We start from the raw sequence: 11742 nt of genomic DNA, 5'->3' as shown, positions 1-11742 counted from the left end.
CACCATCCCTATGATGAGCAATATAGAAGGTTTAAAATGTTCACTTCAACCTTTTCCTGTAATTAATTACGGATTTTATCTCTTCCAAAGGAATGTTCATATTAGTCTCACAAATGTGCCGAATGTATTATGCTTGTTTTGCTTTTCCTTAAGATTGAAGTATTTGCCTTTACTTAGATTTTACTTCTCTTGAATAATATCCATTTTCTTTTCTTTACCTCTCTCTCTTTTTGTTATTTTCAAGTAGTTACATGAAAGAGCAGAATAAAGAATTAATCTAATATGCTGCATATAAATATATATCATGCAAACAGCATTTTCATTATGCCCAATGATTCATAGCTTATCACAAGTTATTTTGAATTAGAGATTTGAGGCATAAACTTGTGTATTTCATGGTTATGCATTATATAGGAAAAAGTAAACTTCAATTTAATCACACCATGAAACAATCATCACTAGCATGAGAATGAAGCATGATATCAAGATGATCAGCAATTAAAGGTTTAATCATGCTACCATATAATTTCAGATTATTGATTTTGCTCAACTAACTCACAAGAGAAGAGTTTAGATTACCAGTGTATTTAGCATTCTTCAAGCCAAATACCTTTTAGATTCTTTACACCCTTGGCTGAAGAAAATCTCTCTCCTTTTTTTGTTTGCAAAGGAATGTTTATTGTATCTTTCATCAAGGTGTCCTTCAAGTTGAAATTTCTTGCTCATAAATCCTGTATCATTAATAAACTCTTTTTCTTTCTTGAAGGAAAGTCATTAGTTTCTTCAAGATACAAAACATTCATACAATATATTTCTTTAGCTAGATGACTCAACATAAGATATGACAATAATTGAATATTAAGTCACTTTACTCAAGAGATTGTCTAAATATAAGCAAGCACAAGTCACTTGAACTAAAGAGATAATTTTATTAAATAATATGGTTCAAGGACACCCATGTGAGGCAATAGGAAGATTTATCAAAGTCAAACCAATTTTTTTTTTATTTTCAGAAGCAATTTAGCTTAGATTTTATTTGCCTAAAATAATTATCAATAAGATATACCAGTTAAGTTTTAATCAAGTTATTTTAAATAGTTGTTTCTATCAAAATTCTGGTTATGATTCGGCTTTCAATACAAATAATCTTGTTTTAGAGAGATAGGCAATTTTCTTTTAGATTAATTAAGATTTTATATTTGACTTATGGGAGATGGTTCAAAGGAATTAATATTCATACTTTTAGAATATTTTTATGCTCAGATTAAACATGACGTGTTAACATTAATCAATAGAATTCGAGATAATTTTATGTAAGGATATTAATCATTCAATCAAGGATACAGTGATTATACTAAATGAGACACTTTAAAGATCAGATTTATTAATCTTAGATTTTTTGAATAGTCTTGAGAATTACAAAAAAAAAAAATCATTGTTATAAAACTTTTTAGTAGAATTTTCATTATGATCACGACACATTAATCATTTATGATTGAAACATATGATGCATACATGCGACTTATAGAGTAAATCATAATATATTTCAAATAATCACATAAGGAATGAGTGATATTATGATAAATTATACTCATACCTTCACAAATAATGAAATAAGATTTCATAAGTATTATGCTCAATAAAGTTTTAACATGAAGGTATGAAATCAGCATCAAGTGTTTATACTAGAGAGGAAATTTAGATTTTTGTAAACTTGAAGAAGAAGGTTATATATATCCATTCATTGTTTTCTTATCATGATGCAAGCACTAGAAAGTTTCATGCTAAACTCGTTGAGATAAAATTTAACATATGAGGCATTTAAAAACTTTGATGCAGAGAGTATCGTAATTTCATAAAAAAGATAATTTCAATACACGAAGTAGAATGTTAAACCTTATACTAAATTTAATGAATAAAATGAGACTTATCTTTAATTATGTGTCAATGCACCCATTTGTATGAAAATTTCATTTGTTCCATGGGTAGCTTGGCACACCTACATCTATACCCTCATATTTTTCATTTTGGGTACCCAAGCTTGCTTGGGTCCTTGAGGGTTAGTGCATATGGTTCCTTTTGGAATCCAAATTTGTTTAATCGTAATAACTTTACCATTTGATTTATTCGAATTAGAACCATAAGTAAAGTTTTTATGCCCAATCTTTTTATATTTGAAATAAGTTATCTTATTTGATGGTTTGCTTGGCAAATTGATAACCTTTTTCTTTAGGGTTTTATTATTGAGCAAAGGAATCCAGCCAAGTCTTGATTTATCAAAAATAGCATGTTGGCTTTCAAACATCGTTTTTAATTTTTCTGAACTTACAGTGGATTTGTTAATAAAAGATTTTAATTGGTTGATTTCTTCATTTAGGTTTTGATTTTCTTTAATTAAATTCTGATTTTTCTGAATCAATTGTCTGAATTTAACCTTAAGCTTTCATTTTCAGAATTTAGTTTGTCTTGTATTTCACCAAAAGAATTTCTTTCTTTTGAAATTTTTAGATTTAGTTTCTTAGAATTTTTATTCTTCATAGCTAGTTTTCTACATTCACAATACAATTCATGAAAAGCATTTAATAATTCATCATAAGAAAATTCTTCTTGAAAATCATTTGATGTAAGAGTAGATTCAGATTGTACCTTATCTTCTTGTGCCATAAAGCACAAGTTAGTTACCCCTTGTATTTCTTTGGAGCTAGTATCATCATTGTTGCTCCTAACTTTTATTTTCTTGCTTGACTCTTCCTTGGTCAAGGCTTTCTTCCTTTTTATCTCTTTCTTACTTTCTTCTTGCTTCCTCTTCTTCTTTGTCTTTAGGAAGCTTTTGAATTTTTCGGTGTTTGGGTATGGATCCTTGTTTTCATCACCGAATTCTTCATTTGTTGTTCTTTCTTCCGGATTGGGAGATTCAACATCGTTTTCTGCAGGCTCACTGTTCGTATGTAATTGAAGCATATGTGAGCTAAACAGAATATTGTCATAAATATTTTCTAAAGTATCCCAGATTTCCTTAGCAGATAAACATGCAGAGATTTTATTAAATTCAGTTTCATGGATAGCACAATATAGTATGTTCATAGCATTAGCATTCAATTGTGCTAAGTCTTTTTCATTAATAGTGTGAGAGAGTGAGTGAGGGCCTCTAGTAATGATGTACCATAATTCATAGTTTGAAGCTTGAATGAATATCCTCATTCTAGCTTTCCAATAAGTGTAGTTTGTGCCATTAAATAGAGGTGGTCTATCAATTAATTGTCCCTCTCCTATAGAACATCCCACTTGGGTTGTCATGATCTTTAACTCTTGATTGTGAGATCAATGGGTACTATTAGAGCACCTTGCTCTGATACCACTTGTTGCCCAAGGTGACAATCCAAGAGGGGGGGGGTGAATTGGTTTCTTCTAAATTTTTGGTACTTTTAAAACTTTCTTAATTAAGTGCGATGGATGCTCTCTTAGGTTATTTAAGTGAGTTAATCTAATGCAAGAAGAGAAGATAAAGCAAGAGAAAATGAAAGCACAAACACAATGCAAACACACCAATATATAGTGGTTCGGTGCTCTCCTTAACACCTACGTCCACTCCCCAAGCGTACCCTTGGGAATTCACTATAATCTTGCGGATTACAGTTGGATTATTTTCCGGGCTCACAATCCAAAAACCTTGTTGGTTTTACGGGCTCACCAACGAACCTATACACTTGGTTTTCCGGGCTCACCAAGAACCTTGTTGGTTTTGCGGGCTCACCAACGAACCTATACAACTTTGGTTTTCCGGGTTCACCAAAAACCTTTGTTGGTTTTGCGGGCTCACCAACGAACCTATACAACTTTGGTTTTCCGGGTTCACCAAAAATCTTTGTTGGTTTTGCGGGCTTACCAACGAACTTTTGTTGGTTTTGCGGGCTTACCAACGAATCTTTACAAAGTGTTTAAACAAATGAAAAGAAAAGATTTAAACTCCTAGATGAGCATATAAAGCAATATGAACAACAAGAAGAGTTAGAAAGAAATTATCGCTTTGAAGTCGCTTTGCTCTTCTTGGTCAAGGAAGCTTCACTCTTCAATGGGGGAAGGAGCTCTTAATGCCTCTTTGAATCTGCTCAATCCCTTTCTTTGATTCTTGAATGAAGCTCTTGATGAAGCTTGTCTTGCTAGGGTTCTCTCTTGAATGCACTTGATGTATTTTCCCCAAAGCTTGCTTCCTCTGATGAATACTCCCTCTTAAATACTTCTCCAACCTCCAAATAGTCCTTTCTGACCGTTGGATTGAAGAAACTAGCTGTTTATAGCCGTTGGGAGTCCAAAAAGCATTTCTGCACAACTAGCCGTTATGTTCAGCCCGTGTTTGGGTCGGCTCAACCTGTCCTTGGGTCGACCCAACCTTCACTTGGGTCGACTCAAACATTCCTTGGGTCGACCCTCTCAGAAAACACAGAAACTTGAAATTCAGCCTTCTGTTGCCTTGGGTCGACCCAACCTTTCTTTGGGTCGACTCAAACCTTGGGTCAGCTCAACATTTTTCTTGGGTCGACCCAAGGTCAGCTTCAGAAAATTCAGAGCCTTGAATTTCAGCCTTTCTTCACTTGGGTCGACTCAACCTTTCTTTGGGTCGACTCAAGCTTGGGTCGACTCAACTTCATCTTGGGTCGACCCTCTCAGTAAATCCAGAGAACCATTTTTCCTTCATGTTTTGAGGTTCTTGAAGTTTGGGTCGACTCATGCTTACCTTGGGTCGACCCAACCAACTGTTCATCTGTGCCATTTTTGCAGGAGTGTGCCAAATGATTTCTTGATGTGCCGGGGTCGACTCAAACAATCTTTGGGTCGACTCAATCCACACTTTGCTGCATTCTCAAGATTAGATCCATCCAAATGAACAAGATCATATATATATTTTCAATTAAGCATATGTACTGAGAGTAATGAACTTATAAATGAAGTATCAATTTAACTTATAGCATGCTTTGGATAATTGTTTGTTAATCATCAAAATAACACTATCATCCTCAATGATATTCATAGTGCATATATTCAAATGCACACCAAGTATACATTATCATATCTAAGATCAATAAACAATAATGCCAAGAATAAAAACTCTCAATCAAGCATATAGAGAATTCATAGAGTTGTTCTTAATAAATTGATTAATCATTTAGCAACTTATCCAATAGTGAGTAAAGTATACTATAAAATGAAGTGATTTGATAATATTTTCAAAAGTATTTTCTATATCACAAAATTGAACAATACTTGCAATTCATATTTTAATCAAATACTAAAGTAAAAGTAATGATGAGATGCAAGGGTTACTGATTTCATTATTATTAATTTTTTAATTACTTTTCATAAGTGTATTTTAAGTTTCATTCTTTAATGTGTGTCTAGAGCACCCATTTGTATGAAAGTTCTATTTGTTTCATGGGTATCTTGGCACACCTTAATCTACATCCTCATATTTTCATTTTGGGTACCCAAGCTTGCTTGGGTTCTTGAGAGTTAGGACATATAGTTCCTTTTGGAACCCAAATTTGTTTAATTGTAATAACTTTACTACTTGATTTAATTATGTTAGAATGATAGGTAAAGTTGTTATGCCCATTCTTTTCATGTTTGAAATAAGTTATCTTATTTAATGGATTGCTTGGTGAATTGATAACCTTTTTCTTTAGGGATTCATTGCTAAGTGAAGGAGTTAAGCCAAATTTTGATTTATCAAAATCTGCATGTTGGCTTTCAAACATCATTTTTAATCTTTCTGAACTTACAGTAAATTTGTTAATGAAAGACTTCAATTGGTTAATTTCTTTACTTAAGTTTTGATTTTCTTTAATTAAATTCTGATTTTTCTGAATTAATTGTTCTGAATTTAACCTTAAAATTTTATTTTCAGAATTTAGTTTATCTTGTATTTCATCATTAGAATTTCTTTCTTTTGAAATTTTCAGATTTAGTTTCTTAAGATTTTTATTCTTCACAGCTAATTTTCTACATTCACCATACAAATCATGAAAAGCATTTAATAATTCATCATAAGAGAATTCTTCTTGAAAATCATTTGAGGTAAGAGTAGATTCAGATTTTACCTTGTCTTCTTGTGCCATAAAGCACGAGTTAGTTACCTCTTGTAGTTCCTTGGAGCTAATATCATCATTGTTGCTCCTAACTTTTAATTTCTTGCTTGACTCTTTCTTGGTCAAGGCTTTCTTCCTTTTTATCTCTTTCTTCCTTTCTTCTAGCTTCCTCTTCTTCTTTGTCTTTAGGAAGCTTTTGAATCTTTCTTCCTGATTTAGAGTATTTCCTGCATACTCAATGTTAGTCTTGCAATTATCCTCAAGTAAACTAACATGGGGTTCTTCGGAAATATCATAAGTTGCTTCAAGAGTATCCCATATTTGTTTGGCAGATGAACATATACAAATTTGGTTGAAAATATTTTTATTAAATGCACAATAGAGAAGGTTCATAGCCTTAGCATTTAGTTCAGCCAAATTTTTATCGAACATACTTTCAATTAATTTCGTGGGTGTGTGTAGGCCATTTGTTATGACATTCCATAACTCATAGTTTTGTGATTGAGTAAAGATTTTCATTCTAGCTTTCCATTGAATATAGTTAGATCCATCAAACAGTGGAGGTCTGTTTGTGGAAAGTCCCTCAGCAAGTAATACGTTATGTGGGGTTGTCATGATCTTTGGCTCTAGTCGGTTAAGACTACAAATAATATTTGAGCACCTGCTCTGATACCACTTGTTGCCCAGTAGATACAACCCAAGAGGGGGGGTGAATTGGGTCTTTTAAAACTTTTAACCTACTTCTGAAAGTTTTTGATTAATTATGCTAAGTTGTATGGATGCACAGTGAAAGTCAAACTTAGCAACAGTTTGATGTATAGAATGTGACTTGATTGAATATGCTTGCAACTAAAGGATGCGCGGATAACAGTTAAGCAAGCAATCTATCTAAGTAAGTAAGTATGTTAGTTAGACAATGACAAGAGGCATTACAAACACAACAAACATATAGTGGTTCGGTGCACCCCAGCACCTACATCCACTCCCCAAGACCTCTTGGAAATTTCACTATAATCCTACAGATTATAGCCGGTTATTTTACAAGCTCACAACCCAACTTGTTGTTTTACGAGCGCACAACGAACTCGGTCGGTTTTCCCAGGCTCACCGACTAGAACCACTCCGATTGTTTTTCCGGGATCACAATCGAACCCTTACACGTTGGTTTTACCCTCGGCTCACCAACAAACCTAACACCGTTGGTTTTCCCTTTGGCTTACCAACAAACCTTAACCCCTTGATTCCTTGATTGAATCAAGTTACAGGATATTAAAACAAAGTGTAAAACAAATCAAAGCTTCTTAAATAAGCAGATATAACAATATAAACAAAGAGAGTAAAGAGAAGCCCTCAAACGAGTTTTGAAGATGAAGGAGCTCGGCTTCTTCTTTACTTGACCCTCTTCTGATTTGGCACGAAGTAGAGGATTTCCGAGGCAGCACACGGATGAAGAGGAAGCTTTGGGATTCACTTGGATGCTCTTCTTCTCTCTATTTCACTTTGAATGGCCCTTTTTGTGCTTATGGGAGATTTTCCTTGTAATCTCTTTCCTAAATGTTTTCTCCCACTTCCATACCGTCTTCCCTAGCTCTCCTCTTGATTTTATAGCTTTTGATGGCGTGGAAACAAGAATATAGCCGTTAGAGACAAAAATAGAGCCGTTGGACACAGTCTGCACTTCCTGACAATATTACCGTTGGGATCGGAGTCGACTCGCGCGATCAGGAGTCGACTCGTCTGTTGCAGGAGTCGACTCGTGCTTTACTGGAGACGACTCGGCCACTGTTCCAAATTTGAATTATTGTGCATCCTCGACGGGGAGTCGACTCGTCTTAACCCGGAGTCGACTCGCCAACATCTGGAGCTGACTTGGCATCTTCGGAGTCGGCTCATCCCATGAATTCAGAGGACATACTTTCTGATTTTCTTCCTCGAGTCGACTCGGATTCTCTTGGAGTCGACTCGGCTCTCAGTTTCCGAAACACAGCCTTCTGCCATTTTGGTGTAGCACTGCCTTGGAGTCGACTCGAGTTGTCTGGGAGTCGACTCGGATCTCAGAGTCCGAAAACTGCTCTCTGACTTTTTCCTTGTGTTCCACTGAGAGTCGACTCTCGCTTTCTTTGGAGTCGACCTGCCAACCATTGGAGTCGACTCGCGTTCCACAGGAGTCGACTCGAATCTCAGGGTCGAAAATCGCTCTCTGACTTTTGCCTTGTTTTCCTTAGGAGTTGACTTGCCAGCTATTGGAGTCGACTCGAGTTCTTTAGGAGTCGACTCGGCAAGCATCGGAGTCGACTCGCGCTCTTCAGGAGTCGACTCGTTGACAGGTTCTGAGATGAATCTTTCTGTCCGGCTGTCTGTTGCTCCTTGGAGTCGACTCGGAACTGTAGGAGTCGACTCGAGTGCCTTTCCTTTGAATTTTTCTTAAAACTTGCTCTTCTAAATTGAATCCTTTGAACTTGAGACTTGGGCCAATAAATTGTAGCTTTCTTCCAACTTTTCTTGAGAGCTTTGGAGGCCTTCTTGTGTTCTTCCAACTTGCTATGTTCCTTGCAAAATAAATATCTTTCTCCTTGCAACACAAACATTAGTATTTATACTTCAAGGTTTTGTGATCATCAAAATCAATCTTTAAATCAATTTTTGGGTCATCATAAAATAATTGGTTTGATAAGTTGATGTTGAAATCATCATTCTAAGTATCTTAGATATTTAGTGTCACTACACGAAATCATAGAATCATGGACGGCTAAAAAATACCAGAAAAATTTGAAAACATGCTTCCCATTACATCCCCCATATTCATAAAAATGTCAGACAAGCATCAACGAATGTAGTGTCAGGGATTATATCCTTGTATTTGTGAAATACAGGGATTTAAGATTGAATCAATGACCCCTTAGTTGGCTAATAATTACTCAGCCACCATGATAACATTCTACTTTGTTAAATTTAAGGTTTATTATACTTATCAAAGCTTATTCACATTATAAAAATATACTCTTTCACTTCATATTTTAGTTATTATTCATTTTCATATAAATTCGATCCTTTTTCCTTTGATAAAAATAATGAAATGAGTAACTTCATTTTATTCTTTATGATATTTTCAAAACCATTCTATTTAAATATTTGAAAATATCAATAGCTTCAACATATTTCTATATTTCTATATAATTCTTTTTTAGAATTTTTTAAAATATTGATTGAATATATTATTTTAAAATACTTTTATATTATATATTTTATTTTAATAATTTTTTATTTTAATATACTTTGCATAAATATGTTTGGATTAAAAATCCAGATCTTGGCCAAATTGATCTTGTATATCTTTATTTAGGACTAGAGTTAAACTCGACATTAATATATACTCTTGGCTAACATTTTTATTTTATATCAGTTAATTATATCTTCAAAGAGTATTTCTGACTTATTAGAAGGAAAAACAAAGACGACTTACAAACTAATACCTAGAAATTTATCATAAATATGGGGTAAACTGTTACTTTTCAACATTTTAATAATGCTACTAAAATAATCTCGTGGATTCTATGATTTCTTATAGTATGTATTCAAGTATTTTCAAGTATATGCTAGTACATTAATTTATTTCTAATTATTTATTATTTCTCTAAATGAGTCTTTTCAATAATTTTCCATATAAGGGCATATTTATTAATGATATTAATTGTTTTGAAAGCATTCAAATATTTCATAATAAAGCTATATTGGTAAATATATTTATGTAATATCTCTTATAGATTATTGTTTATATAATATTTAAGTTTTTAATATATATGAATCCTTATTGCTCATTTTGATATTATATTTTTCATACCAAGTTGTGTAGCTTACTCACCTATTTATCATATTTTAAAGTAAAAAATTTGTTTGCATAACTTACTAGAAGTTGGAATTGCTTTGGGTGTGTATTTCAGCATCTACTTCAGAAAAGGACTCTGTTATTTTTGAAATGTTAGGAAGGATCTACTATAGATCACTATTGTATTAGAGGAGAGAGCATTGAAATGTACCATATAAAAGATGCAAAACAAGTGTATATATGCTGAACTAGTTCGTGTATTATGTGACAACATAATTAAGTAATATTTGTCTGGATCAAGATTATATAAAAATTAAATTCGGATGAGATTTAGCTTTGCTCTATTGAAACGAATGGTCTTTATTTATATAATATTGTCTCAAGGTTTAATTACAATATGTGCTTCCGCATCAATCAATTGAATTGAATTCAAGTCATTGTTTCATCAAAATTGTGGTCATATTTGGGAGAAGCTAGAGTTGGGTTCTGAGTCAGGATATGTTAGCCTAATCCTTTTCCATGTTGACCATTGATCCAATATAGCATTCTTGATTGAACTTTAGTTGGATCCATCCATGGTAGGGCCATCTACATAAAAATTAGTAACTTCAAATATGTGAAAGGGCTCCAAATTAATCTTACTCGTAAACCTAACCTGATCACATATAAATCATATTTCTAAAGCTTTTAATATAGCTAATCCCAAATAGAAAGTTTGGTTAATAGAGTATCTAGGTCCCCTAATCATTTGGATAATCTAGAGTGATAGAGATCTTTATGGCTTTTAGATAACTCTAGACTCCTCCATTAGTCTCGCACAAATTATGTCCATAGCGTTCTTGTGAAGTCTAGACTTTTCGAACTCAAATTCAAATAGAAAGAGAAAGAAAATAGGATAAATTCATTTTCTTCTATTACTCAGGCCTCTCATTACCTAGATGCAACTTGGGTTACTTCAAGTTGAGGCTTACAAACCCCACCTAACCAACAATTAACCAAACTCAAAACTTGGGACATATTGAAATTATAGCTTAAAACTAAAATATACCTAACATATAATTATTACATGACAGGTTGGCCTACTACATTTTGAGTGTCTGATCATTATTTAGTATGAAAATAATTAATGGGAAAATTTATGCAAGATAAAAAAAGATGAATTTCTGTAGGTTTTTTATCTTTGGTTTGCATTAGAAATCAAGGATTCCATGTTTGGAATTGAAAGAAGTTAGGATAGATTAGAAGTTTCTATTCCATGTTGTGAAGACCTTGATGTCCATTGGTTTTAGTGGATGTCGTTAGTTACCACTCAAACAACATCATTATGGAGAATGTAGAGGGAATACATCTTACTTTTGTTAAAATGAACTTTCCTAAATGCATGTCCTCCTAAGATTGATAATCGAATCAAATCCTTGATATAATCTTAATCACTAACATAAAATTTGATAAAAATAATTTGAATTGTCTTTTGTGCTACTAAACTATTTGTATTCCATAGAGGCAAATTTGTTAGTAACAATTGACAACACTAGTTTTTGAATTTTTCTTGTAATAAGTTCCAGGATGTAACAATATAAATGAATATTAGTCTTAGGGAAAAAAATAAAATTAATCTCGCTTGTTATATCAAGGAGGATCCACCCATACTTTCCAAGACTTTTATTGTTGTACATGCATTAAGTTTAGATGAACTGGCCAAGACAACTTGGAATGAAAGGAGTTATGGATTGCACATAAGGGGCCTGTGTGCTACGTGAGATGTTTTCATTTTTTGGGGTTTCCATAGTTTCCCTTACCCCCAAATCGAGCATGCCGAGTAATCAAGGATGG

The sequence above is a fragment of the Phoenix dactylifera genome, unplaced genomic scaffold (assembly GCF_009389715.1).
Source record: "Phoenix dactylifera cultivar Barhee BC4 unplaced genomic scaffold, palm_55x_up_171113_PBpolish2nd_filt_p 000288F, whole genome shotgun sequence".
Lineage (NCBI taxonomy): Eukaryota > Viridiplantae > Streptophyta > Magnoliopsida > Arecales > Arecaceae > Phoenix > Phoenix dactylifera.
The sequence above is the reverse complement of the archived record's forward strand: the minus strand, read 5'-3'. Positions refer to the sequence as shown.